This window comes from Phyllobates terribilis, unplaced genomic scaffold (genome assembly GCF_046119375.1).
Source record: "Phyllobates terribilis strain yellow unplaced genomic scaffold, ASM4611937v1 Scaffold_3__8_contigs__length_932513732, whole genome shotgun sequence".
NCBI lineage: Eukaryota > Metazoa > Chordata > Amphibia > Anura > Dendrobatidae > Phyllobates > Phyllobates terribilis.
The window spans coordinates 266,329,864-266,357,018 of record NW_027362763.1 but is presented as its reverse complement, the minus strand read 5'-3'; the positions used below and the strand labels follow the sequence as shown (position 1 = coordinate 266,357,018).

At 48.0% G+C, this 27,155-nt stretch overlaps 1 long non-coding RNA gene across 1 annotated transcript in view; it reads right to left on the bottom strand.

Moving 5' to 3' along the window:
* LOC141258068 (uncharacterized) overlaps window positions 1–26,905 on the bottom strand; it is a 66,948-nt gene extending 40,043 nt beyond the window's left edge. Inside the window, exon 1 of the long non-coding RNA XR_012318188.1 lies at window positions 26,813–26,905. This is a non-coding gene — a long non-coding RNA (uncharacterized lncRNA). The remainder of the gene's footprint in view (window positions 1–26,812) is intronic.
* Between the last annotated feature and the right edge of the window lie 250 nt (window positions 26,906–27,155).

Sequence of the window (27,155 nt, the reverse complement as noted above, 5' to 3'; positions counted from 1 at the left end):
TAAGTAAAGAAAAACGAGTGGCCATCATTACTTTAAGAAATGAAGGTCAGTCAGTCCGAAAAATTGGGCAGACTTTGAAAGCGTCCCCAAGTGCAGTTGCAATAACCATCAAGCGCTACAAAGAAACTGGTTCACATGAGGACCGCCCCAGGAAAGGAAGACCAAGAGTCACCTCTGCTTCTGAGGATAAGTTTATCCGAGTCACCAGCCTCAGAAATCGCAGGTTAACAGCAGCTCAGATTAGAGACCAGGTCAATGCCACACAGAGTTCTAGCAGCAGACACATCTCTTCAACAACTGTTAAGAGGAGACTTTGTGCAGCAGGCCTTCATGGTAAAATAGCTGCTAGGAAACCACGGCTAAGGACAGGCAACAAGCAGAAGAGACTTGTTTGGGCCAAAGAACACAAGGAATGGACATTAGACCAGTGGAAATCTGTGCTTTGGTCTGATGAGTCCAAATTTGAGATCTTTGGTTCCAACCATCGTGTCTCGTGTGCGACGCAGAAAAGGTGAACGGATGGACTCTAAATGCCTGGTTCCCACCGTGAAGCATGGAGGAGGTGGTGTGATGGTGTGGGGGTGCTTTGCTGGTGACACTGTTGGGGATTTATTCAAAATTGAAGGCATACTGAACCAGCATGGCTACCACAGCATCTTGCAGCGGCATGCTATTCCATCCGGCTTGCGTTTAGTTGGACCATCATTTATTTTTCAACAGGACAGTGACCCCAAATACACCTCCAGGCTGTTTAAGGGCTATTTGACCAAGAAGGAGAGTGATGGGGTGCTACCCCAGATGACCTGGCCTCCATAATCAACAGGCCTGAACCCAATTGAGATGGTTTGGGGTGAGCTGGACCACAGAGTGAAAGCAAAAGGGCCAAAAAGTGCTAAGCATCTCTGGCAACTCCTTCAAGATTATTGGAAGACCATTTCCGGTGACGACCTCTTGAAGCTCATCAAGAGAATGCCAAGAGTGTGCAAAGCAGTCATCAAAGCAAAAGGTGGCTACTTTGAAGAACCTAGAATATAAGACATATTTTCAGTTGTTTCACACTTTTTTGTTAAGTATATAATTCCACATGTGTTAATTCATAGTTTTGATGCCTTCAGTGTGAATGTACAATTTTCATAGTCATGAAAATACAGAAAAATCTTTAAATGAGAAGGTGTGTCCAAACTTTTGGTCTGTACTGTACATGGGTACAATTCTTCACAGTTATGGATTAGTAGCTGCACAGGCCAAAACTAACAAAAACATAAAGAATCAAAGATGGTGTTTATGTATGCAAACACCATGGACAGCACAACTATAAAAAATTGCTTTCTAGAGACTATCTATCACATAATGGAAGGTTGACATTCTGGGAAGAATAGACAGCCCTGGGTAGATAGATTTAATAAGTAACTATAAAAGGCACTGTAACATTTGGCAGCGGGCAGGTATTCCTTCCTCTTGGAGATGCATTCAGTAGCAGTTGAATAGCGTATTCTGCTGCTCTGCTTGAGAGCCGAAACTTTAGTAAAAAATCATTAGTTTAGAAAAAAAGTCTTCCTGTGCTGGTATCAAATATTCATGAGTGTATGTCCTTTCCACCTACTGGAAAATTCCTGTCAGCTTTTCTTCAGTGTACAGTGAAGATTTATGACTTACAAAACTTCCCTCATGTCCTTTACCAGTTTCCATTTCCGATCCTCAGCTACTAATGAGCATTCTGCCTTACATATTAATCAGCTCTACGCTCCTCGTCCTGGAGAAGCAATAATAATAGCTTCAGATTAAGGGACAATCTAAACTCTGATGTCACCACTGATGTTGGCCGAAGACTTCACATTATTAGTCAGACATCTCTTCACAAATTGTATCTGGTAATCTACTTTACATATCTTGTACATAATATATCAAGGCCCAAATCAGATGGGACAAGAAGCCACTACACATAATCATTCATCTCCAGCCATATTGCCAAACTACTAAAGCTGACTAATAGAAAAAGGTAGGGATGGCACATCTAGTCTTGAATAAAATCTTCAAACTTTATTAAATATCTATTACATAAAAAAAAACAAAAAAAAACTGGTAGAGGCATGGTCACTCTGACGCGGTTCGGTATGAATGATGAGGTATGAGCAGAGGTATGAATGATGAAAATACAGTTTATACTGAATCTTTTCTCACATAACTATAGATCAATCTGCTGAGCTTCTCCTCCTTTATAACGTGGTGTCTGCAGTTTTTTTTATTTTTTTTTAGATCTTCACTATCTAAATTGTATAATCCTTTTATGTAAAAAAGCAACAATTCCTTTATTGTTTTTGTATTTTGTTTTTGCAGCATTTACTAAGTGGTATAAGTGGCAAGAAAACAATACTTTGGGTCAGTACAATTATGGAGATACCAAATTTATTTGGTTTTATGTGTTATTGCTTTTGCACAAAAACAGAAAAACACTTTTAAAGATATTTTTGGAGTCGCTGTATTAAAAAAGCCAAAACATTTTTATTTTTCCTGTTGGCAAGCTTTATGAAAGCTTGTTTTTTTTCTTTGAAACATGTGCTTTTCATTGATTCTGTTTGGAGTTCTTACAATTTTTTTATCACTCGTTATTCTCTTTTTGGAAGGCAAGATAAACAAAAATCTAACTAAAATTCAGGCGTTTTTTTTTCTGTTGTTCATTGTGTATCAGTGGCAGTTAGGCTACATCCACAAATTTGTGTCTATTTTTACATCCATGTAAACCGAACAGTTTTTCTCTTAGATGTCAACCATAAAGTGCTGCGGAATACGTTGGCGCTATAAAAATAAAAATTATTATTATTATAATGTCTCTATTTTACATCTGTGTTACATTCTTTTTTTTTCTCGTCCGTTTTTAAGAACTGAAGGAGGCAGACTGGCTGAACTTTTAGTTATTCATTGACACTTAACAATGGATCATTGTAAAACAGATGTTAAACTGAAGAAAATGGGACATCTTCCGTTTTTCATCAGTGTTTAATTGATCCCCATAGACTTTAAAGGGGTTGTCCGACCTTAGACTGCAAATCTGCAGTGCGGGCAATGTGAGGATTCACAAGTCTGCAATCACACAGAGTAACTGCAGACTTGTATCCTAAGGCTGGACAACCCCTTTAATGGCCAAATCTAATACTCAAAACAGATGAGAACAGGACTGCTCCGAGTCTCATGGATCAGACACAAAGATTAATTTTTAAAATAAACGTGTATGTGTAGCACCCTGAGGATTCGGCTGCTACAGGAGTATTGCACCTCAACCCAGAGGTGTGATATTCCACTCCCGGGTAAGGATGGAGAGTGGAACTGAGCTCGGTAGGCTGCATGCACTACACACATCCCATTTCCGAGGAACAGGCCGACGGTACTCCCACTTAGAAATGTGCAGGTACGACCGAGTCTGTTCCTGGCTGGAGTGGGAGGGGGGTGGTACATCCCATGTAGTGTAGGGGCAGATAGGGGGAGCAGCCTGGGTAAAGTTAGGAGCTCATTGGGTGCTGGTCACCTGAGCTCACACATAGAGGGATATATAAGGTGGGCACCAACTAGAATCAGGGTCAGTTGTAGAGAACAAGTCAGCTGGAGAGGAGCCTGTCTGATGCAGAGAACAAATCAGCAGAGAGAAGGAAACAGCAGCCCTGGAGAGAGAGTGGAGCAGAGAAAGACCCAGAGGGGGAAGACTGAAGGGACCCAAGAACCCAAATTAGAGCACCGGGTGAGGAGTCAGCAAAAGGGTACCGGAACCCAAACTGGTGGGGGCAGAAAGCACACCCCAGCCAGAGACCGGAGACCGTGGGCAGCGTCTGCCACGGTCACCCATCACATCCACCCCGAAGGCACACCACATGAAGGGTCAGGGAACCCAGGGCCAAGGGTGTCCCAACAGAAGGCCCGAGGGAGCTGGACCTAGGTGGATCACTGGTGGGGACGGCTGAAGAAAGGACAGAGGGAGAGCTCAGGGCCACGCTCCGGACTTGTTTGGGGGTTGGCTGGATCCAGGACCTGGTGGATGCAGCACGGCTCGGGGGGTCACTAGCAGCTGGAGTGACCAGTACAACATCTGCAGTAAGTAAACACCCTTAACTGCACAACCCGACTCTGTCTTCACTGCCGTCTGCACTACACCACCACAACCCCCATCCTCTGCGCCTGTCCCCTCTGAGGCTATACCCCTCCCGTTGGGGGTTATCTCACCAAGCTGCGCACCCACCATCAGCCTCAGCGGACCCTGCTGCAGCGGCGTCCACAGTGACCGCATCACAACGGGTGGCGTAGTCGACACAAAAGAACTTTAGTAACATCTGTAGAACTGCCACATCACACTGAGCTTGACGCCCTGGGCACGGGACCGGGTCACAGCCGCTCGGAGACTACAACCCCCCCCCCATCTGATCCGGTGCCGGGTATTCCCCTCAAAAAGGAATATGTCCCAGGGGGCGCGTCAACTTTGGCGTAGTCGGCAGGATTACGTGCCCGCAACACCCGGGTACTGCGTGCCTGAAGAAAAGTGCAAGTTTACCTCAGAAAGAAGTCTCCCGCCGGTTCCGGAGGGTCCACGCCATCGGACTCCATCACCAGTCGTTTCCCGCCGATTGTCCGCCATTTCCAACTTGTTCCCGCCATCTGCAGAGTTTCCCGCCACTGGGCGACGCTTCCCGCCAAAACCGCAGATTTCCCGCCTTGGAAGAGCAGCGGACGCCATTATGGGCGTGCCAAAGGAGGGCAAGAGGCCACCTCCCATCGTGGGCCGGGACAGAAAATGGCGCCAAAAGTGGAAACCGCCCCCACCAACAGAGACTGTGATGCTGGAGGTGTCTGTCAGCGTGAAAGAACTACCCCTGGAGCTGACAGTCACCGAGTTGCCCCGGGACCGCCCTCGAAGTGGGAGGAGACGAAAGAGAAGAGAAAAGATGGGTGCCGCTTGGAGCAGTCTGGAGCGAGCGGACCCGGAGGCAAGAGGTCTAACGAGGAGTAGCGGAGGAGCTCACCCGGAGATGGAGAGAAAGCAGAACAGCACCGGCCCGCTGGCCAGGAGTCTGCTAGAGACCGAGGAAGGAGGGCAGAGCAGCACCGGCCCGCTGGCCAGGAGCCTGCCGGAAGAAGAGCAGAGCAGCACCGACCCGATGGTCAGGAGCCTGCTAGAGTCCACAACCCCGCTAGGTCTAGCGGAGATCTTAGCGCAGCTCCCCCGAGACCGGGAGTGTGCACAAACTGCCTTGGAGGGCCTCGCAAGGAGGATGGCCCGGGTACAGCGAGAGATACTGGCGGAGTGGAGCCGGGAGATGACCCAGCAAGCTGAGACCAGTCAACGGAGCACGCTACCCTGGAAGAGGAAGCAGACCGCCTCTGAGGATGGCGCGGGAGGACCCAAGGCCGGAGACGGCGCCGAGAAGGGAGCCGAATGCATGGAGGCAGGTAAAGGGGACGCCTATACCCCAAGCCGGGAAACCGCCCACCTGCCCCAGCTCCCCGTCGCAGAGCCCGAAAGTCCCCCTGCTGTGCCCGTAGCCGCCATGTCACCGCTATGGACTAGGCCCCGACCGGAAGCCGCCGCAGCGACCCCTGTGACGTCACGCGCCTCGACCCGGAGTGTGACAAAGCCGGAAGTACCACCAGCCTGGTCGCAAGGCCTAGTACCCCCGGGCGCCGCACCACCAACAGCGCCCCCTACCTCCGCGGAGCCTCCGGCCTGGCCGCAAGGCCAGGTAGCCCAGGGCGCCGCCGTCCTAACGGTGCCCTTCACCTTCCAGGTGCCCCAGGCCTGGCCGCAAGGCCTGGGCAATCCGGGCGCCACCACCACCGCGCCCGCGCCCGTAAAACCAAGGGTGCCGCGTCTGGGAGAGGACTTGTTCAGCCAGCTCACATGGCCGGACGGGTCTGAAGTAACAACCAGCTATAAGCAAAGAGCAGGAGGAAGACGCCGTTGAGTGCGGCAGAGCAAGTGATGTAAATAGTTACCCGACCGGGTACCAAAGAAACTGTTGATACATATATATAGTCCCCGTTGGGACCAGCTGAGTGAACTGTTTACCCGTTAACCCCTTAATCCCGCAGGCTGAGGACTGTGAGCAGCCATTCCCTTCCCTCTACCTGGCTGAGGACTGAGAGCGGCCAACTTCCCCTGTATATAGTTGCGCTTCCTAAAGCGCCCCCTACCGGTTTTATAGAAAACCAGATTTTCTAAGAGACTGTCGCACTTTTCCCGGACACGCGGTGCACAGTGTCCGGAGGAGGAACCAGAAACAAGAGACGACGAGAAAGTTTTATCTGCTAAGATATGTTATTTATATAGTGTTTTATATGTTTATTATGTTTATATGAAAATTTTGTATGTTTTTGGTGTTATTTATGTTTTACAGCCCGAGGACGTGCTGTGATTTACCAGGGGGGAATGTAGCACCCTGAGGATTCGGCTGCTACAGGAGTATTGCACCTCAACCCAGAGGTGTGATATTCCACTCCCGGGTAAGGATGGAGAGTGGAACTGAGCTCGGTAGGCTGCATGCACTACACACATCCCATTTCCGAGGAACAGGCCGACGGTACTCCCACTTAGAAATGTGCAGGTACGACCGAGTCTGTTCCTGGCTGGAGTGGGAGGGGGGTGGTACATCCCATGTAGTGTAGGGGCAGATAGGGGGAGCAGCCTGGGTAAAGTTAGGAGCTCATTGGGTGCTGGTCACCTGAGCTCACACATAGAGGGATATATAAGGTGGGCACCAACTAGAATCAGGGTCAGTTGTAGAGAACAAGTCAGCTGGAGAGGAGCCTGTCTGATGCAGAGAACAAATCAGCAGAGAGAAGGAAACAGCAGCCCTGGAGAGAGAGTGGAGCAGAGAAAGACCCAGAGGGGGAAGACTGAAGGGACCCAAGAACCCAAATTAGAGCACCGGGTGAGGAGTCAGCAAAAGGGTACCGGAACCCAAACTGGTGGGGGCAGAAAGCACACCCCAGCCAGAGACCGGAGACCGTGGGCAGCGTCTGCCACGGTCACCCATCACATCCACCCCGAAGGCACACCACATGAAGGGTCAGGGAACCCAGGGCCAAGGGTGTCCCAACAGAAGGCCCGAGGGAGCTGGACCTAGGTGGATCACTGGTGGGGACGGCTGAAGAAAGGACAGAGGGAGAGCTCAGGGCCACGCTCCGGACTTGTTTGGGGGTTGGCTGGATCCAGGACCTGGTGGATGCAGCACGGCTCGGGGGGTCACTAGCAGCTGGAGTGACCAGTACAACATCTGCAGTAAGTAAACACCCTTAACTGCACAACCCGACTCTGTCTTCACTGCCGTCTGCACTACACCACCACAACCCCCATCCTCTGCGCCTGTCCCCTCTGAGGCTATACCCCTCCCGTTGGGGGTTATCTCACCAAGCTGCGCACCCACCATCAGCCTCAGCGGACCCTGCTGCAGCGGCGGCCACAGTGACCGCATCACAACGGGTGGCGTAGTCGACACAAAAGAACTTTAGTAACATCTGTAGAACTGCCACATCACACTGAGCTTGACGCCCTGGGCACGGGACCGGGTCACAGCCGCTCGGAGACTACAACCCCCCCCCCATCTGATCCGGTGCCGGGTATTCCCCTCAAAAAGGAATATGTCCCAGGGGGCGCGTCATATGTATATGGATCAATGAAAAGCTATTGGTCCATACATCAAATGGACATTTACAAAGAATGTGGAAATATAGCCTAAAGGCTCATACCCATCACCGTAAAGAAATCGGTCCGATGTTGTTTCTGAAAAGTCGGACAGGTGTCATGTGTTTTTCATACAAGTACAATGCGATTTTTCTCACCTAGGATCTGAATGTCATGTGAATGCAATCCGTATTCAATGCAATTTTAACATTAGCTTTTACAGTAATTCTTTGGCTCTGAACTCCGCTCACCTTTCTCACTCTCGCGGTGACGTCAGTGAGGTGAACGGACTTCATTGGCTATGAACTCCGCTCACCTTATTCACGTCACCACGAGGCACTGATCTGCGCTAGCACGCTCAGCTCAGTGACTCTTCTGCATGTCAGGCTGAATGCTAGCATCATGCTAACGTACAGCATGGCAACTAGATTTAGCAGAGCTAAGGGACAAATGGATTATGTTCTCGTCGGACAGGAGAAAAATATGGTGGTTTATTATTTTTGGTCTTTTACAGGGGACAAGGGCTTCAGTGGAATATCTTCACATCGGACAGGAGAGTATAAGTTTGCTTTTTATTTTACATTTTTCTGATTATATGGGTAAAAGAGGGACGGGGAGTGTTTATTTCAATAAAGGAGTCTGTGTAATTTTAAATAAAGGAGTTTTTTATTTACCATATGACTATAAGGGTTAGTAATGGGGGCGTCTTATAGATGCCTCTCCATTACTAACCCCTGGGCTTGATGTCAGCTGCCAATACAAAGCTGACATCAACCCGAACCCTACTACCCCACTTATTACCGCACCAGGGCAAGTGAGAATAGTAGCGGCTAAGCACCAGAATTGGCGTATCTTATGGATTCACCATTTCCGGGGCGGATGAGAGCAGATATTTTTAGTCTGGTAGGGGGTCAATATCCATTGCCCCTTCCTAGCCTTCCTAGCCTATTAATATCAGCCCACAGCTGTCTGCCTAGCCTTTGCTGGTTATTAATTATTAGGGGGACCCCATGTCATTTTTTTGGGGGGAATCCCCCATTTTAATAACCAGTAAAGGCTAAGTATACAGCTGTGAAGCTGATATTAATAGCCTGGGAAGCTCCATGTTTATTACCACCTTCCCAGGCTATAAACATCAGCCCCCAGCTGTCTGCTTTCCCTCAGCTGGTTAACAAAATTTTTGGGGATCCTACGCCCTTTTCTTCAGTAATTTATTTATTTATTAAATACATGTTCAGTAAACTACACAAGTAAAACAATGATTTATATCTACCTATTATTTATGTATCTATCTATGTATATTTTTTGAAGAATGACATAGAGAAATACTCTATGTAAAAGCTAATGTTAAAATCGAATTGCATACGGATTGCATTCGCATGTCATTCAGATCCTAGGTGAGAAAAATCAATTTTCATAGATTGGATATTTTTGAACGCCGCGATACCAAGCATGAATATTTTTTTAATATTATTATTGTTGTTTTATTTTGAATGGGACAAAAGGGGGGTGATTTTAACTTTTATATTTTTTTAATTTTTTTTCATATTTTTAACATCTTTTTTTTACTTTTTACTGGCTTCAATAGTCCCATTAGGAGACTTAAAGCTGCGATCATGCGATTGCCTCCAGCCCTGCCATGTGTAGCAGAAATGATCATCTCGACTACTGCAACCTCCTGCTCCGTGGCCTCCCTTCCAACACTCTTGCACCTCTCCAATCTATCCTAAACTCTGCTGCTCGACTAATCCACCTGTCCCCCCGCTATTCCCCGGCCTCTCCTCTCTGTCAATCCCTTCACTGGCTCCCCATTGCCCAGAGAATTCAGTTCAAAACCCTAACCATGGCATACAAAGCCATCCACAACCTGTCTCCCCCATACATCTGTGACCTAGTCTCCCGGTACTTACCTGCACGCAACCTCCGATCCTCACAAGATCTCCTTCTCTACTCCCCTCTTATCTCCTCCTCCCACAATCGTATACAAGATTTCTCCCGTGCTTCCCCCCTACTCTGGAACTCTCTACCCCAACATATCAGACTCTCGCCGACCGTGGAAACCTTCAAAAGGAACCTGAAGACCCAACTCTTCCGACAAGCCTACAACCTGCAGTAAATACCACTGCACGACCAGCTCTACCCTCACCTAATGTATCCTCACCCATCCCTTGTAGACTTTGAGCCCTCGCGGGCAGGGTCCTCGCTCCTCCTGTACCAGTCGCTGACTCGTTTTGTTAAGATTATGTAAATGCTTTTGTTATGTATATCCCTATCACATGTAAAGCGCCATGGAATAAATGGCGCTATAATAATAAATAATAAAAATAATAATCTCCTAAGAGCGCCGGTCACGGGCCCGTGTTCATAGGAGATCTGCAATGACAAGCACGGAGGTCTTTTGCAGACCGGTCATGTCAACCCATCAGTGCACCGTGATCTTGTGACGCACTTCTCTGGGCACAAGTTAAATGCCGCTGTCAGAAATTGACAGCAAAATTTAACATGTTAACAGCCACGAGTGGATCACGATTCCACCCATGGCTGTTAGCTGCACATGACAGCTGATCAGATCAGCTGTCATGTGAAGGGAAAGATGCAGGCTCAGTGCCGGAGACCGCATCAAAGGGAGAAAGACTACCTTTGAGGTACCTATACATCAAAGGTCGTGAAGTGGTTAGTAATAAAAAAATGAGTTAACGTAAGACCCCAGGAAAAACAACAAAAATTTGGTATCACTGTGTTTCTAATTATATTTCCGATAAAACTGTCATCATTTATTATCTCAGTGAATCCTGTAAAAAAAAATATGAAAAACTATGACAAAATTGCAGTATCTGTACATTTTGCCTCACAAAAAAATGAAAGAAAAAGTGTTAAAATATCAAAGTAGTTCCAATAAAAACTACAACTTGTTTCACAAATACAAGCCCTGAAAGAGCTTGGTATTCAGAAATAGAAAAACCTATATATTGGTATTGTCATGATCATATCGACCCACAAAATAAAAATGACATGATAATTATACCTAATGGTTAATGGTATTTAAAAAAAACAAATAAATTAAAAATTGTTAATTTTGCTTCCCAAAAAAAGTAATAAAAAGTTATCAAAATGGCATCAATAACATTTACAGCTTATCACACAAAAAATAAACCCCCATACAGCTCCACTGATGAAAAATTGTGAAACTTATGGCCCTATAAATATGACAATGCAAAGAATTTTTTTTTCAAGTGTGTATTTATTCCACAAAATAATTAAACATAAATAAAATGACATAAATTTGATATCGCCAGATTTTTACGGACCTAAAAAAATAAAGTAATATTTGCAGAATGGCAAATAGTGTAAAATTTAAAACAAAAAAACAGTGGCAAGATTGCTGTTTTGTTTATATTTCTCCTCGTAAAGAGTTAATCAAATGTTGTTAATAAGTTATATTTATACAAAAATAATTCTGCTCATAAATACATCTAATTCTGAAAAATAATCAAGCCCTCTCTATGATTGTCGCCAAAAAAATAAAAAGCCGTGCCTCTAGGAACCCAACAATAAAAAGGTTAAAAAAAATGTCTGTCATAAAGGCAAAAACTGTCTGTGATGCCTAAGGTTTAATGACCAGGCAAGAAATGGCCTGAAAGGGGTTGTCCACTGCAGGTACAACTGCTTGTCAAATGCTATATTCCACCTTGTAAAATAAAAACACCTTATACTCACCTCCTGTATTGGCGCCATGTGAGCCCTGCAGCCAATCAGCGGCTTCTATCAGAGCTGCAGCGCTCTCCTTTGGATGAACCTCGCATATCCAGGGGAGATGAGAGCATAGCAACCCATTAGCTGCTGCTTATTGGCTTCAGGGCTCATATGGTATAATGTCACATGAGCCTCTGGAGACCCGGCTGTGACATCGCTGTATGGGAGAGAGCAGGGGTGGATTAAGAGTAGCCAAGGCCCCGGGCAATTTAGAAGGTGGGCCCCCCCAAGGTACCTGATGTATCACGTGACATGTCACATGATCCCCTTTAATAAATCATGTGATGGCTCATGTGAGTAACACACAGGTGCTCTGGTGCACATCTGTTGATGGAAAAAGAAAGAGATAGTGGCGCGCATAGCGCAACACGCATATTCTTCCCTTGCGAACAGCACTAAACATAACATAGCGCTATACAAAATAGAGCAGGGGTGGGAGATTAATTTTCCCAAGGGACCACATGAGAGACCGTGACTGTTGTGGAGGCCGAACCAATGAAGAAATTAATTCTGTTCAATATTAATATTAACATATTAATTATAATTATTTGTTTACATTAATTATATGACTTAATATTGAATACAATTAAGTATGCTGACATCCCGCTATATACAGTATGAGCCCCCCCCCACATAGCCCCCTACATACAGCATGAGCCTCACATAGCCCTCTACATACAGTATGAGCCCCCACATAATCCCCCTATATACAGTATGAGTCCCCATATAGCTCCCTATTTACAGTATAAGCCCCACATAGCTCCCTATATACAGTACGAGCCCCCATATAGCCTGCTAAATACAGTATGAGCCCCCATATAGCTCACTAGATAAAATATGAGCCCCCATATAGCCTCCTATATACAGTATGAGGCTGCACATACAGTGCCTTGTGAAAGTATTTGGCCCCCTTGAACTTTTCTACCTTTTGCCACATTTCTGGCTTCAAACATAAAGATATAAAATTCTAATTTTTTGGGGAAGAATCAACAACAAGTGGGACACAATCGTGAAGTGGAACGAAATTTATTGGATATTTTAAACTTTTAAAAAAAGTTAAAAACTGAAAAGTGGGGCCTGCAATATTATTCGGCCCCCTTGAGTTAATACTTTGTAGCGCCACCTTTTGCTGCGATTACAGCTGCAAGTCGCTTGGGGTACGTCTTTATCAGTTTTGCACATAGAGAGGCTGAAATTCTTGCCCATTCTTCCTTGCAATACAGCTCGAGCTCATTGAGGTTGGATGGAGAGCGTTTGTGAACAGCAGTTTTCAGCTCTTTCCACAGATTCTCAATTGGATTCAGGTCTGGACTTTGACTTGGCCATTCTAACACCTGGATATGTTTATTTTTGAACCATTCCATTGTAGATTTTGCTTTAGGTTTGGGATCATTGTCTTGTTGGAAGATAAATCTCCGTCCCAGTCTCAGGTCTTTTGCAGACTCCAACAGGTTTTCTTCCAGAATGGTCCTGTATTTGGCTCCGTCCATCTTCCCATCAATTTTAACCATCTTCTCTGTCCCTGCTGAAGAAAAGCAGGCCCAAACCATTATGCTGCCACCACCATGTTTGACAGTGGGGATGGTGTTTTGAGGGTGATGAGCTGTGTTGCTTTTACGCCAAACATATCATTTTGAATTGTGGCCAAAAAGTTCGATTTTGGTTTCATCTGACCAGAGCACCTTATTCCACATGTTTGATGTTTGTCCCAGGTGGCTTGTGGCAAACTTCAAACGAGACTTTTTATGGATATCTTTGAGAAATGGCTTTCTTCTTGCCACTCTTCCATAAAGGCCAGATTTGTGCAGTGTACGACTGATTGTTCTCCTATGGACAGACTCTCCCACCTCAGCTGTAGATCTCTGCAGTTCATCCAGAGTGATCATGGGCATTTTGGCTGCATCTCTGATCAGTCTTCTCCTTGTTCGAGATGAAACTTTAGAGGGACGGCCGGGTCTTGGTAGATTTGCAGTGGTCTGATACTCCTTCCATTTCAATATGATCGCTTGCACAGTGCTCCTTGAGATGTTTAAAACTTGGGAAATCTTTTTGTATCCAAATCCGGCTTTAAACTTCGCCACAACAGTATCTCGGACCTGCCTTGGTCTTCATGATGCTCTCTGCACTTGAAACAGAACCCTGAGACTATCACAGAGCAGGTGCATTTATAGACTTGATTACACACAGGTGGATTCTATTTATCATTACCAGTCATTTAGGACAACACTGGATCATTCAGAGATCCTCACTGAACTTCTGGAGTTAGTTTGTTGCACTGAAAGTAAAGGGGCCAAATAATATTGCACGCCCCACTTTTCAGTTTTTAATTTGTTAAAAAAGTTTAAAATATTCATTAAATTTCGTTCCACTTCATGATTGTGTCCCACTTCTTGTTGATTCTTCCCAAAAAAATAGAATTTTTTATCTTTATGTTTGAAGCCAGAAATGTGACAAAAGGTAGAAAAGTTCAAGGGGGCCAAATACTTTCACAAGGCACTGTAGCCATCTAGATACAGTATGAGGCCGTACATTGCTCCCTATGTACAGTATGAGGTCGCATGTAGCTCCCTTTATACAGTATGAGGCCGCACGTTGCTCCCTAGATACAGTATGAGGCCGCATGTTGCTCCCTAGATACATTATGAGGCCACACGTAGCTCCCTAAATACAGTATAAGGCCGCATGTAGCTCCCTAGATACAGTATGAGGCCACACGTAGCTCCCTAGACACAGTATGAGGCTGCACGTAGCTCCCTAGATACAGTATGAGGCCGCACGTGGCCTCCTACATTCAGTATGAGGCCGCACGTAGCTCCATATATACAGTGTGAGGCCACACGTAGCTCCCTATATACAATATGAGGACGCACGTAGCTCCCTATAGACAGTATGAGGCGGCACGTAGCCTCCTATATACAGTATGAGGCCGCACGTACAGTACAGACCAAAAGTTTGGACACACCTTCTCATTTAAAGATTTTTCTGTATTTTCATGACTTTGAAAATTGTACATTCACACTGAAAGCATCACAACTATGAATTAACACATGTGGAATTATATACTTAACAAAAAAGTGTGAAACAATTGAAAATATGTCTTATATTCTAGGTTCTTCAAAGTAGCCACCTTTTGTTTTGATGACTGCTTTGCACACTCTTGGCATTCTCTTGATGAGCTGCAGTCCATAGATGAGCGGGTTCCGCCCGCTCTCGGTAGCATAAACTGCACTGCTAAAGTCCATGTGAAAAGCTCTGCAGCTTCCACAATACTGTCTGGAGACTTCCCTCTCCAGACCACACTCCAGAAAAAAAAAAAGGGACTGAGCTTTTACACATTGCTCAGCCACACCCTGAGGGGAGGTAGGGGGAATGGCGTCCCGCCCTCTTTGCCATTCCCATAAAACCGCACACCCTTTAACAGAGTAAGCCTACCAGCATATAACACGCTGGCAGAAAAATAAAGTAGGTCTTAGTTCACACAGGAGAGCATCCTGAGTGACACATACCTCCCCTCACATATAAAACCAGTGACACTGTCACATATTCCCCCCCTCTGCCCAAAGCCGGGGGTTTGGGCACCTTCTGACACCAGGCAGGGAATCCTAGAGAGGGCATCTGCATTCCCATGTAACTTCCCGGGCCTATGCTCCACGTGAAAGTTAAACTCTTGAAGTCCTAGGAACCATCTAGTTACCCTGGCATTTTTACCCCTCTTCTCCCTCAACCATCTCAACGGGGCATGGTCTGATACTAATCTAAACTTTCGGCCTAGTAGGTAATATTTCAGTGTATCCACGGCCCATTTTATGGCTAAACACTCTTTCTCTACTATGGCGTAGTTCTTCTTGCAGGAGGAAAGCTTTCGGCTTAGATAGAGAATGGGATGTTCTTCCCCATTTATCTCTTGGAAGAGTACAGCCCCTAGACCAACCTCTGAAGCATCCGTCTGGACCACAAATTCTTTCTTGAAGTCTGCGCGACCAGGACCGGCTGCTTGTGACGCGCCCCCTGGGCCAGTGTTGTTGGGGATACCCGGAGCCGGATCAGATGGGGGTTGTAGTCTCCGAGTGGCTGTGACCCGGTCCGTGCCCAGGGTGTCAAACTCAGTGTGTGGCAGTCCTTATGATGTTACTAGATGTTCTTTTGTGTCGACTACGCCACCCGTTGAATTGCGGTCAGTACGGCCGCCGCTGCAGCAGGGTCCGCTGAGGCTGGTGATGTATGTGCAGCTCAGGTAGTATAACCCCCAACGGGAGGGGTATAGCCTCAGGGGGTCAGTTGCAGAGGATGGGGGTTGTGGTGGTGCAGCGAGGATGGAAATGAGACTCAGAGTCGGGCTGTGCAGTTCAGGGTTTTTACTTACTGCAGTTGTTCTGGTCACTCCGGCCTTGAGTGGCCACCCGAGCCGTGCTGCGTCCACCAGGTCCTGGACTCGGCCAACCCCCAGGTGATTCTGGAGCGTGGTCCTGAGCTCCCTTTCTGTCCTGTCCTCTTCTCTGGCCTTTCCCACCAGGGATCCACCTATGTCCGGCTCCCTCGGGCCTCTTGGTGGTAAACCCTTGTCTCTGGGTTCCCTGACCCTATTCCTGGTCTGCCTTCCGGGTGGATTTAGTGGGTGGTCGTGGCAGATCCTGCCCACGACCTCCGGTTCCTGGCTAAGGTGTGCTGTAGCCTCTGCCAGCTTGGGATCCGGTACCCTGTTGCCAACTCTTCACCCTCTGGTCTAATTTGGGCTCTTGGAGTTCCTTCGTTCTCCCCCTCTGGGTCTTTCTTTCTCCTCTCTCTCTCTGGGCCTTGGAGCTGCTCTTCTCCTCTGCTCTCTTCCTCTGACTCTGCACAAAGACTGACAGACTGACCCTGATCTAAGATGGTTCCCACCTTATATACTCCCTCTATGTGTGAGCTCAGGTGACCAGCACCCAATGAGCTCCTAACTTTACCCAGGCTGCTCCCCCTATCTGCCCCTACACTACTGGGATGTTCCACCCCCCTCCCACTCCAGCCAGGAACAGACTCTGTCGTACCTGCACATTTCTCTAGTGGGAGTACCATCGGTCTGTTCCCCGGAAATGGGATGTGTGTAGTGCATGCAGCTAACTGAGCTCAGTTCCACACTCCATCCTTACCCGGGAGTGGAATATCACACCTCTGGGTTGAGGTGCAATACCCCTGTAGCAGCCGAATCCTCAGGGTGCTACACTTGCACAATGTTAGCTTCAACTGTTGAAACGCGGTCTCCGTTTCTTCCGTCCATTTCACCATAGTTGATTTGGTGCCTTTTAGAAGATCTGTTAGTGGCGCGGCAATCATGGTGAAATTCGGGATAAACCGCCGGTAGTATCCTACCATTCCTAGGAATGCTCTCACCTGCTTCTTCGAGAGTGGTTGCGGCCAGGTTTGAATTGCCTCCACTTTCTTGATTTGCGGCTTTATTTCGCCTCTCCCAACAACATAGCCCAGGTACTTGGCCTCCTCCTTCCCGATGGCACACTTTCTTGGATTTATGGTAAATCCTGCCTTCCTTAGCGCGTCCAGAACGGCCTGTAAATTAGGTAGGTGACTAGCCCAGTCTGGGCTAAAGACCACAATGTCGTCGAGGTAGGCTGCGGCATACTTCTTATGTGGGGCTAGGATCCGATCCATAGCCCTCTGGAAAGTGGCTGGGGCCCCCTGTAGTCCGAACGGCATCCGCGTGTATTGAAAACACCCATCAGGTGTTGAGAAAGCCGTCTTCTCCTTAGCCATCTGGGACATGGGGATCTGCCAGTAGCCCTTCGTCAGGTCGAGAGTGGTGATGTACCTTGCCGGTCCAAGCCTCTCGATGAGTTCGTCGACGCGGGGCATCGGGTACGCGTCACACTTGGATACCTCATTCAGCCGGCGGTAGTCATTATAAAACCTCCACTCTCCATTGGGTTTTGGCACGAGGACGATTGGGCTCGACCACCCACTCTTTGACTCCTCTATTACTCCGAGGTCTAACATCCTCTTCACCTTGGCCGAGATCACCTCCTGGCGTGCTTCCGGAATCCGATACGGCTTCAGATTCACTTGTACGTGCGGCTCTGTCAGCACATCATGCTCTACCACTTGAGTATGCCCCGGCAACTCTGAGAACAGCTCCCGATTCCGCTGTAGTAATTCTCGACACTGTTGCTTCTGGGCCGATGATAGAGTCTCTGCAATAGTGACCTCCTCCACCTTGCCTTCCGGTGCGGCTCCCAGGCAAGGAGTTTCCACAGGTTCACGGTCCCGCCACGGCTTGAGCAAATTTACATGATATATTTGATGCGGCTTTCTTCGGCCAGGCTGGTGGACTTTATAATTAACCTCGCTGACTTTCTCCACCACCTCGTATGGACCTTGCCACTTGGCGAGGAACTTGCTCTCGATGGTAGGGATCAGCACCAAAACACGGTCCCCGGGCTGGAACTGTCTTAGTCTCGCCAACCGGTTATAGACCCTCACCTGGGCTTCCTGCGCCTGGAGGAGATGTTCCTTCACGATGGGCATCACCTTTGACATTCTCTCCTGTAACTGGGCGACATGTTCGATGATACTCCGGTGTGGTGTGACTTCAGCCTCCCAAGTTTCCTTGGCGATGTCTAGGAGACCTCTTGGATGCCGCCCATATAGGAGCTCAAATGGAGAGAAGCCAGTGGAGGCTTGAGGAACTTCTCTGACCGAGAAAAGCAGAAATGGGAGCAGGCAGTCCCAGTCTCGCCCATCCTTTTCAATGACCTTCTTGAGCATCGCCTTTAAGGTCTTGTTGAAGCGTTCCACTAGGCCGTCCGTTTGTGGATGATAAACCGAGGTCCGAAGCTGAGTTATCTGAAGGACTCTGCAAAGCTACTTCATCACCTTGCTCATGAAGGGGGTTCCTTGGTCTGTCAGAATCTCTTTTGGTAGACCTGTCCGAGCAAAAATATGGACCAGCTCTCGGGCTATACTTTTACTGGACATGTTCCTTAGGGGAACCGCTTCCGGATACCGAGTCGCATAGTCCATGATGACCAGGATATATTGGTGGCCCCAAGCTGATTTAACTAAGGGGTCCACGAGGTCCATGGCAATCCTCTCAAAGGGAACATCTATCACAGGTAGTGGCACTAAGGGGCTACGGAAGTGGGAGGAGGGAGCCGTTATTTGGCAGGTGGGGCAGGACCTACAATAGTTTTGAACTTCTCGATAACACCCTGGCCAATAAAACCTTCTCAGTATCCTCCCCTGAGTTTTCTCGACCCCTAGGTGTCCCCCCAGAACATGTGAATGGGCCATATCTAGCACCCGCCGTCTGTAAGGCCCCGGCACTAACAGCTGTTCCACTATCTCACCGCCCCTCAGCTTGGCCACCCGATATAGCAACTCCCCCTGCACTGCAAAGTGGGGGAATCTGGTGTCGGCCCCCGGCTCTTGGGCAACCCCATTACATACAGTAACCTGGTCGAACGCCCCTTTTAAGGTCAGGTCTCGAACTTGAGCAGTCCCAAAGTTCTCTTTGGACACATCTAAGGCAGGGAGGTCGGCCTCCTCGGTCACCGTCTCACCCTCATCACCGACAAGGACGCACAGTGGGAACTCCTCCATCTGAGACTTCATCGGGGGTTCTTCTTCAAGGACCTGGCTTTTCCCCATACTACTTAGTCCAGTTCCCTTCCCCCACAAGCCCCAGAATAAGGAAAAATCGTGGCCCAATATGACGGGATGTATCAGGTCCTTTACTACCCCGACTTCATGGGACTGGGCACCACAGTCTGTCCCCACTGTTACTGTGGCCACGGGATAGTCCTTGGCGTCACCATGGATGCACCGAACGCCCAGGGTTTTGGAAGGGATCAACTGGTGGGGAAGGGATGCTCTGATCAAGGTCACCAGACTCCCGGAGTCCAACAGCCCAAGCACTTTTACTCCATTAATGGACACTGCACACACCTGCGGCCCCTCGCCGGGTTGACAGTCCACGCTACAGGCTGGATAGGCATAATAGGAGACCCGTCTGCCTAGGCTGCAGTCCATGGGCTCAGGGGATATTTGACACCTGGCGGCTACATGTCCAGGGTTGTGACACCGCCAGCAAACTATATCTTTACCAACAGTTCTAAAGGCACCTTCAGTAGGAGTGGGACGTCCCCCAGTGGTGGCTCTAGACCCCTTCCGTGGTGAACCTGCCCCCTTTTGGGTATCCCAGTAGGGAGAAGTGACTGCATCCAGTTTCCCAAGAGATCTCTCGACTACCTGGTACCTCTCTACCAGGCCGATGAAGTCATCTGCGTTCTGGGGATCACCCTGGGCAACCCAGGTCTGTACTGGCTTGGGAAGGGAATGCATGAACCTGTCAATCACCACCCGCTCAACCATCTGGGCTGGAGTGGAGGACTCCTGTTGTAGCCACTTCTGAACAAGATGCAGGAGGTCAAACATCTGTGAGCGAGGGGGTTTGTTGCTAGCATACGCCCAGTGATGAACTCGCTGGGCTCTTACCGCCATATTTACTCCTAGACGTGCTAAGATCTCTGTCTTTAGTTTGGCATATTCCTTAGCATCTTGCAGCGCCAAGTCAAAATACGCCTTCTGGGGTTCACCCGATAAATATGGAACCAGAACCTCTGCCCACTGTGCTGGAGGAAGTCTCTCACGATCAGCCACCCCCTCAAAAACAGTCAGAAATGCTTCTACATCATCCCCAGAGGTCATCTTCTGCATGGCCCGCCTTACCGCCTTCCTGACGTGAGAATCATCAGTCGGCCCTGGGGGTGGGGCGGCTGCCCTGCTCTGGATGGCGTCCTTCACCCAGGACATCCACCGGTCTTTGTAGCAGGTACTCGTGTTCCTGGAATCCTGCACGTACTCTCACACCAACTGTAGCAAGACGACTCGCTCGGCTCTCCTGGAGGCAGACTCAGGACACACGTTCTCAGGTTTCCTTTCTGCTGGTTTATTATCAGCCATAAACTCATGCAGGTTTCACAGGAAAACAAACATGACCCCTCTGGGTTAAACGGAAAATAAACAAAACAAAGTATAACTCAGTCCATAGATGAGCGGGTTCCACCCGCTCTCGGTAGCATAAACTGCACTGCTAAAGTCCATGTGAAAAGCTCTGCAGATTCCACAATACTGTCTGGAGACTTCCCTCTCCAGACCACACTCCAGAGAAAAAAAAAGGGACTGAGCTTTTACACATTGCTCAGCCACACCCTGAGGGGAGGTAGGGGGAATGGCGACCCGCCCTCTTTGCCATTCCCATAAAACCGCACACCCTTTAACAGAGTAAGCCTACCAGCATATAACACGCTGGCAGAAAAATAAAGTAGGTCTTAGATCACACAGGAGAGCATCCTGAGTGACACATACCTCCCCTCACATATAAAACCAGTGACACTGTCACAATATAAACAGACATATCACGCATACATAGGTAAACACAATAATATATGCACACTAGGGGTATTTTTACATTGGGAAGCAGAACACTTCACTCACCTTCCCCCGTCTTGTCTCCCATCCAGCTCCTCTCCAGTAGAAGCAGCTGTGCAGGGCGCACTGAGTGACGTCACTTTAGCAGACACGGCCGCGCACAGGGCCATATCTGCTAGCTGTAATGCGGCCAGGCCAGCACACAAGCACGTTTAAAGGTGCAGTTCTGGTCCGGCCGGAGAAGCAGGCAGACCTGCACGGCTGCTGGGGGAGTTATCTGAGCACACAAATCTCCAAGGGTGCCCAAACTTTTGGCATTTTGAGTCACCGTGGCTGCATGTATTGCGGCTGTTAGGCTGGGTGGCCACGTAGCGTTTTTCAAGCGTTTATGCTGCGGAATTTCTGCAGCATAAACGCTTGTGAAACGCTAGGTAATCTGCACCCCATGGTCCCCAAGGGGATTCCGCATGTTCTATGCACATGCTGCGGATTTTTGCTGCGTACAAAAATCCGCAGCATGTCATTTAATTTTGCGGAAGGGCAGCGGAACTCCCGCCATTGACTTGCATTGAGACGCATAGAAACCGCGACTGTACATTTGTACAAGCGGCTTCTATGCGTCTCTATGTGCGGATGGTACCCAGTTCTGGAGGAGAGGAGACTCTCATCCAGACCTGGGTACCATTGTACCTGTAAAAAAAAGAATAAAATAACAAATAAAGTTTATACTCACCTTTCCGAAGGCTTCTCTCTGAATGCCGGCATCGCTTGAGGACCTGCGGTGACGTCACAGTCATGTGACCGCAGGCCCTTCACCGCTCTGTCTCGCGATATGCCGGCAGCCAGGAACCAGCCAGGAAGCAGCGCTGCAGCCACGCCGGGCATCGGGGGTGAGTATAGCTTTATTTGTTTTAATTTTTACGGTTCACACTGTATAAATCCATGCTGTTTGCATGGATTTATGCAGTGTGACCTAGTTGTCAAGCACTTTCCAAGTGATGCTATCGCCTGGAAAGCGCTTGTCAATCTGCATGCGGAAACGCATGTGAATCCGCATGTGGATCCGCATGTATTCTGCAGGAAAAACGCATGCACAATCTGCATGCGTTTTTTCTGCCAGGGAGATGCAGAAATGCGGCAGAAATTTTCTGCTTCATTTCTGCATCGTGGGCACATAGCCTTAGACAGCTGCGAGACATGCAGGGATTGTCTAACAAAGAGGCAATCCCTGCATGTCTCGCAGCTGTCTAATAGCCGAAACTACTCGGGTAGCACCCGAGCGTGCTCGGTGAAAGGGTTAACCAAGCACGCTGGATCATCACTAGTGATAATATTTATTTTTTTGCCCAAAAAAACAAAGGAAATGTGTCATCTTTAACTTTAGGTCTTTTAGAGATCTTTTCATCTTCAACTTTCTTAACTGTTCACAATAACAGTAATTTTGACCAGGGGTGCCCAAACTTTTACATGCCACTCTAAGCCGTCTTACAGGTAATAGGAAGCTGAATAAAATGATACATTGATTACTGAGATCCGATATCTTATTCCAGAGAAATATACAATGTATATGAGGTGTTCCAGGCTATGGCCGGACACTGATGTGCATGAGAATCTGCATCCAGAGATTATTGTAAATGATGGGGAAGTTACAAGTGTGATGTGTACTGGTTAATAGTGTCATTTGTAATGGTCACCAGTGTTACCAGTGTAATGGTTAATCGTGTAATTTGTAATGGTTACACGTGTTACCAGTGTGATGTGTAATGGACACCAGTGTTACCAGTGTGATGTGTAATGGTTACCAGTGTGATGTGTAATGGTCATCAGTGTTACCAGTGTGATGTGTAATGGCCGCTCTCTGCTCTCCTGATCTCACTGCAGAGCTGTGTGTCACTATAACTAACACATCTGCAGATTCCTCTCAGTTTCAGCTTCCAGCTCACAGGCAGACAGGGCTGCAATTTTGTTGCAATACAGCAGAGCTCAGAGAGCGGCAAAAAATGGGTTTGTAAGGAGACAAAGTTACTTACTTGTCTCATACTGGTAACTCCCCCTTTTATAGAAAAATAAGCTCTAGAGGTAGATTCTCATGCAGATCAGTGTCCGGCCCATAGATCTTAACAACTCATTTACATATAAGAAAATGTGGATTTCTCTAGAATAAGACATCGGATCACAGATATCAAGATATAATTGTATTCAGCTTCCTATGACCTGCATGCCCATACAGACTGCTTAGGAGGGTTGATCCTACAGACAGATTCCCTTTAATAGATTATTTTGACAGCTGTATGTACAAACTCACCAAATTTGTGCATGCATGATAAAATTGGTGTGTACTGATTCTCAGTGATATGGTGCCCTATGTTTTATTATCTGTGTTCATAATCCCCATTATGGTGTATAGTGTACATCTTCTTATAACTGCCTAATTTTAAGTTTCATATAGTATGGTGTCCAAATAATTCATATATATATTGTCTAAGCAACATTTCCATACAGTTGACCTCAATGACAATGATACAAAGTAGCACCATCATTACACTGTGGCACTAATATACTGTGTAGTGGCTATGCAGCAGCACCACACAACGAAGAATACTGCCATAAAGTGCTCAACTAATTCCAGTTTATTATGAATAAATAAGAGGCTCATATGACGTGCCCAGGGGATGGGGACGACTGGCGCCCGGGCCTTGTTGTTGCCTGATCTCGGGGGATGTCGCGGTGGTCGGCTCCTGGGCCCGTACCCTGGGGTCACTCTTAAAAAGAAAGGGGGAAGTTATATGGGATAGGGGAATGTTTGTGACGCCACCCGTGGTGTCTGGTGAGGATCACCAGCGCTGCAACAGTCCTCTGAGGCCGGTGTTTAGGCAGCTTAGTTGGTACGGCTCCCCACAGGTGGAGCGGGGCCTCAGGGCAGCGAAAGTGTAGAGATGCAAGACAGAGGGGACCCAGCCGGGTCAGAGGAAGGAGAGAAGAATAGGCACGCACATCGGAGTTCACTTCAGTACCTTTACTGGTGGTGTTTCTGGCACGGTCCAGGGTACTTCAGGGTGAAGGGTGCATATCTGGACTCTCCCCAGTGAGCGGGTGTGGGGCCTCCTGTTCCTTGCCTTTCCTTGATAAGTTTCTGACCTGCCTGGACCTAGGCCTAACTTGATCTCTGTCTCGCACCTGCTGACCTGGTGGTAGGGCTTTCTGTTGGAGATCACACTCCCCGGTCTCTTGGGCCTCCGTGACTCCTGACCCTGGTACGTGATCAGCTTTTGGTGTTCCTGTGACATATAGTTCGCCAGGGGTTCCGGTTGTTTCTGCTGGATGTAAGGAATCCCTGCAGATGTGGACCTGGTGTCCGGTAAATGGTTTTGGGATGAGCTGGTTATGCTCCTCTGCCCCCTATGTTGCTTGCTTACTCCACTCGCCTTCGGCCACGCTCGGGGCCCTCACTAGGCTTCACACGGGCAGTAGGCCTTGCTACTCTTCACCGCTCTTTTGGCGTCGGCACGCCCTAGGCTCACTAACTCGAGCTCTCTGAGTCTGGACGGAACTGACTGAGGTCCACTGCAGGCTAGCTTCTGCAGGAGCTCCTCTCAACAGACTTCACTTTAGACTCAGACTTCACTTTTCTCTAGACTCAGACTGAGCTGCCTAGCTCCACCTTCCCTTTTTATATCCCTAACGGGCTCCCTCTGCTGGTCTGAGGTGGAAGGTGGAGGTGTATGAATGCTATGAGGGCCTCTTGTGGAGAAGTCCGTCCATGCACCCCCCCTGGGATCTGTGGCACTGATGCGCAGCAGGGCGCCACACATATACAAAGGAATATGTACTGCAAAATGTCTAAATACAAGTACTATATGACGCGCCCCCTGAAGCCATTGGGTACTCTTTAGCCGGGCCGGTTCTGTATTGGGGTAGTCACAGTAGCAGTGACCCAGTCCGGGGCACAGGGCGGTCAAATAAAGAACAGTCAATTGAGGAAATAAAGATTTGGTGATAATGTTCGTGACGCCATCCGTGGAATGAGGCTATATGGGGCCGCCGCTGCGGTGCAGATCCACTGGGGCTGATGGTGACGCAGCAAAGATAGTTCAGCTCTCCACAGGCAGAGCTTAGCTCCAGGTCAGTATATGGTGATTTGAAAAGGTAGATGTTGCTGGCAGGGACAGTGTAGTACAGGGCTGAGGGCGCAGATAATGACCAGACAACACAAGAATGGCGGTTTCCTCTACCTTTACTTGAGGTTTGACGGTGCAAACCGGGGCACTGGTAATAGCTGGTGATGAAGATCCGGGCGGCCTAGAAGCAATTTGGGGATCCGCCTCACCAGGTGAAGTTGTAGGCCTTCCGTCTGCTCTGTCCCCTTTTGGCCCCGCTGCTTAAAGCTGTGCTGCGGCCCTCGTTCCTGAGCAATCATTTAATTCTCGCCCGTATGGCAGGCAGCTTGAGCCCTTTTCAGGTGTCGCTCCTTCGTAGCGGCGCCGGGCCCTAGTATACTGCTGAGCCGCCGGGCGTTTGGTGGGGCCTGGAGACCTGCAGTCTCCTGCCCTCCGGATTTAGCTGTCGGGACTTTAGTACCCGAACAACCATGGACTCCGGTGTCCTGTTCCTTGCGCTTTTCCCTGGTGCGAGCTTGGTCACAGCTCCCTTCCCCAGGTTCTTCCTCATCACTCTCCTGTCTCCAACTCCCTTTTCTCACTCCAACTGAGTTTTTCTAAACCCCGCCTCCAGGCTCCAATTTAAAGGGGAAGCTCCCCTGAAACCGGGTTATAGCTCCCCCTTCTGGTCTGGAGCCAAGAAATGTGTTGGATGCTGGTGTTACCTGATAAGGGGACCCCTCCTTGCTTCTAGGCATGGCATCACCCCCTGTGAGGCAGGCAATGCCAGTGTGGCATCCGGACTCCTGGGGTGCCACACTATACATCTGTGGCAGCAGGGTAGATGATGTACTCTGTACTAGGGCCGGCCATTTCTGAATGAGTCTCATCATTGGTTCAGGCTCTACTCTCCCACCAGACCCAGCAGTTGCTTCTTCTGAGTGGCTGCTGTGTATAAGGAAAAGTCCTTCAGAGGCTCATCAGTCCCTGCATGGAGAGCTGACTTTCTTTATAAGTTGCTAGTTTGATACTGGGAAAAAAATAGTGCAGCGTCCTGCAACAAAGGTGAAACCTATTATAAGCCATGGTGCCATTTGCATCAGTTATGTAATGGATCCATCCTCTGTGTGAATTCTGTTTCTCTGTTCCCAAGAACAGAACAGAGGCATAGAATTCAATAGCGCAGGTGTGACAGGGCCTCCACAAAAAGGATACTGGTAGAAGTTATAACTTTTCATTCTATAGAAAATACCATTTATTTGTTGAATGCATAATACCCCTTTAAGATGTTCGGAATGTGGAGAATGAGAGATAGGAATAAGGCCCTGGGCAACAGCAGACGAAAATAAAGTGCTGCCTTGTTTACTGTGCTTTAGAAATAAGGTGTGCTGACATGTGAGGGCCTCTTTCTTAGAGTATATAAACTGTTTACAATGAAATATGTTACATGGAGGTTGTTTGTCGTCCAGTGTGACCAAGTGTCATGGCTGACTAAGGGCACATATATACATGGGCCAATGGTCATTGAACAAGCCTTTATAAGAACGCTCATTCCTCATCATCGTCTCATGTAATCATGTTGTGGAGCAACCGACAAAGGAGCAAAACACTAGTTAATGATCGCTCTTTCCCCATATGGTTTGTGTCATCCCATATGGTCAGGCCATAAAATGAGTGTTGATCGGTGCAGGTTTATGGACAGACATTTGGCCATGTAAATAATGGCACTCATCAATGTCTGCCCATTCACCCTATCCTAAAGCTGCAGACAGGAATCACAGCCACAGGGAAAAGATACCTAGTGAATACTTTTCTCAAAGGGGTTGTCCCCGTAAATAAAGGTTTTCCTATAAACTCCATTAGTAAATCAATAAATATCTACCTTACTCATCCTCCCAGGGTCCAACGCTGAGTCTACGCCGCTGCTACCAGTGTCTGTTATTGTCTGCAGCACTGGCGTGACCTCAGAGGCTCTGCTGATGGAAATGGCATGAGCCGCTCACTGATTGGCTGCTGACGTCAGCACTGCAGACAACACACCCCGGGAGCAGAGGCGGAGACTCAGCATTGGACCTGTGGATGGGGAGTAAAGCTCATTTTGTTTTTTTTACAACTAACAGAGCTTATAGGAAAAACTTTTCTGAAAAGGGGACAACACCTTTAACCTTAAAATATGTAACTCATCAAATAGGGGCCCATAATAAGTGTCAAATTGGAAGTGGACA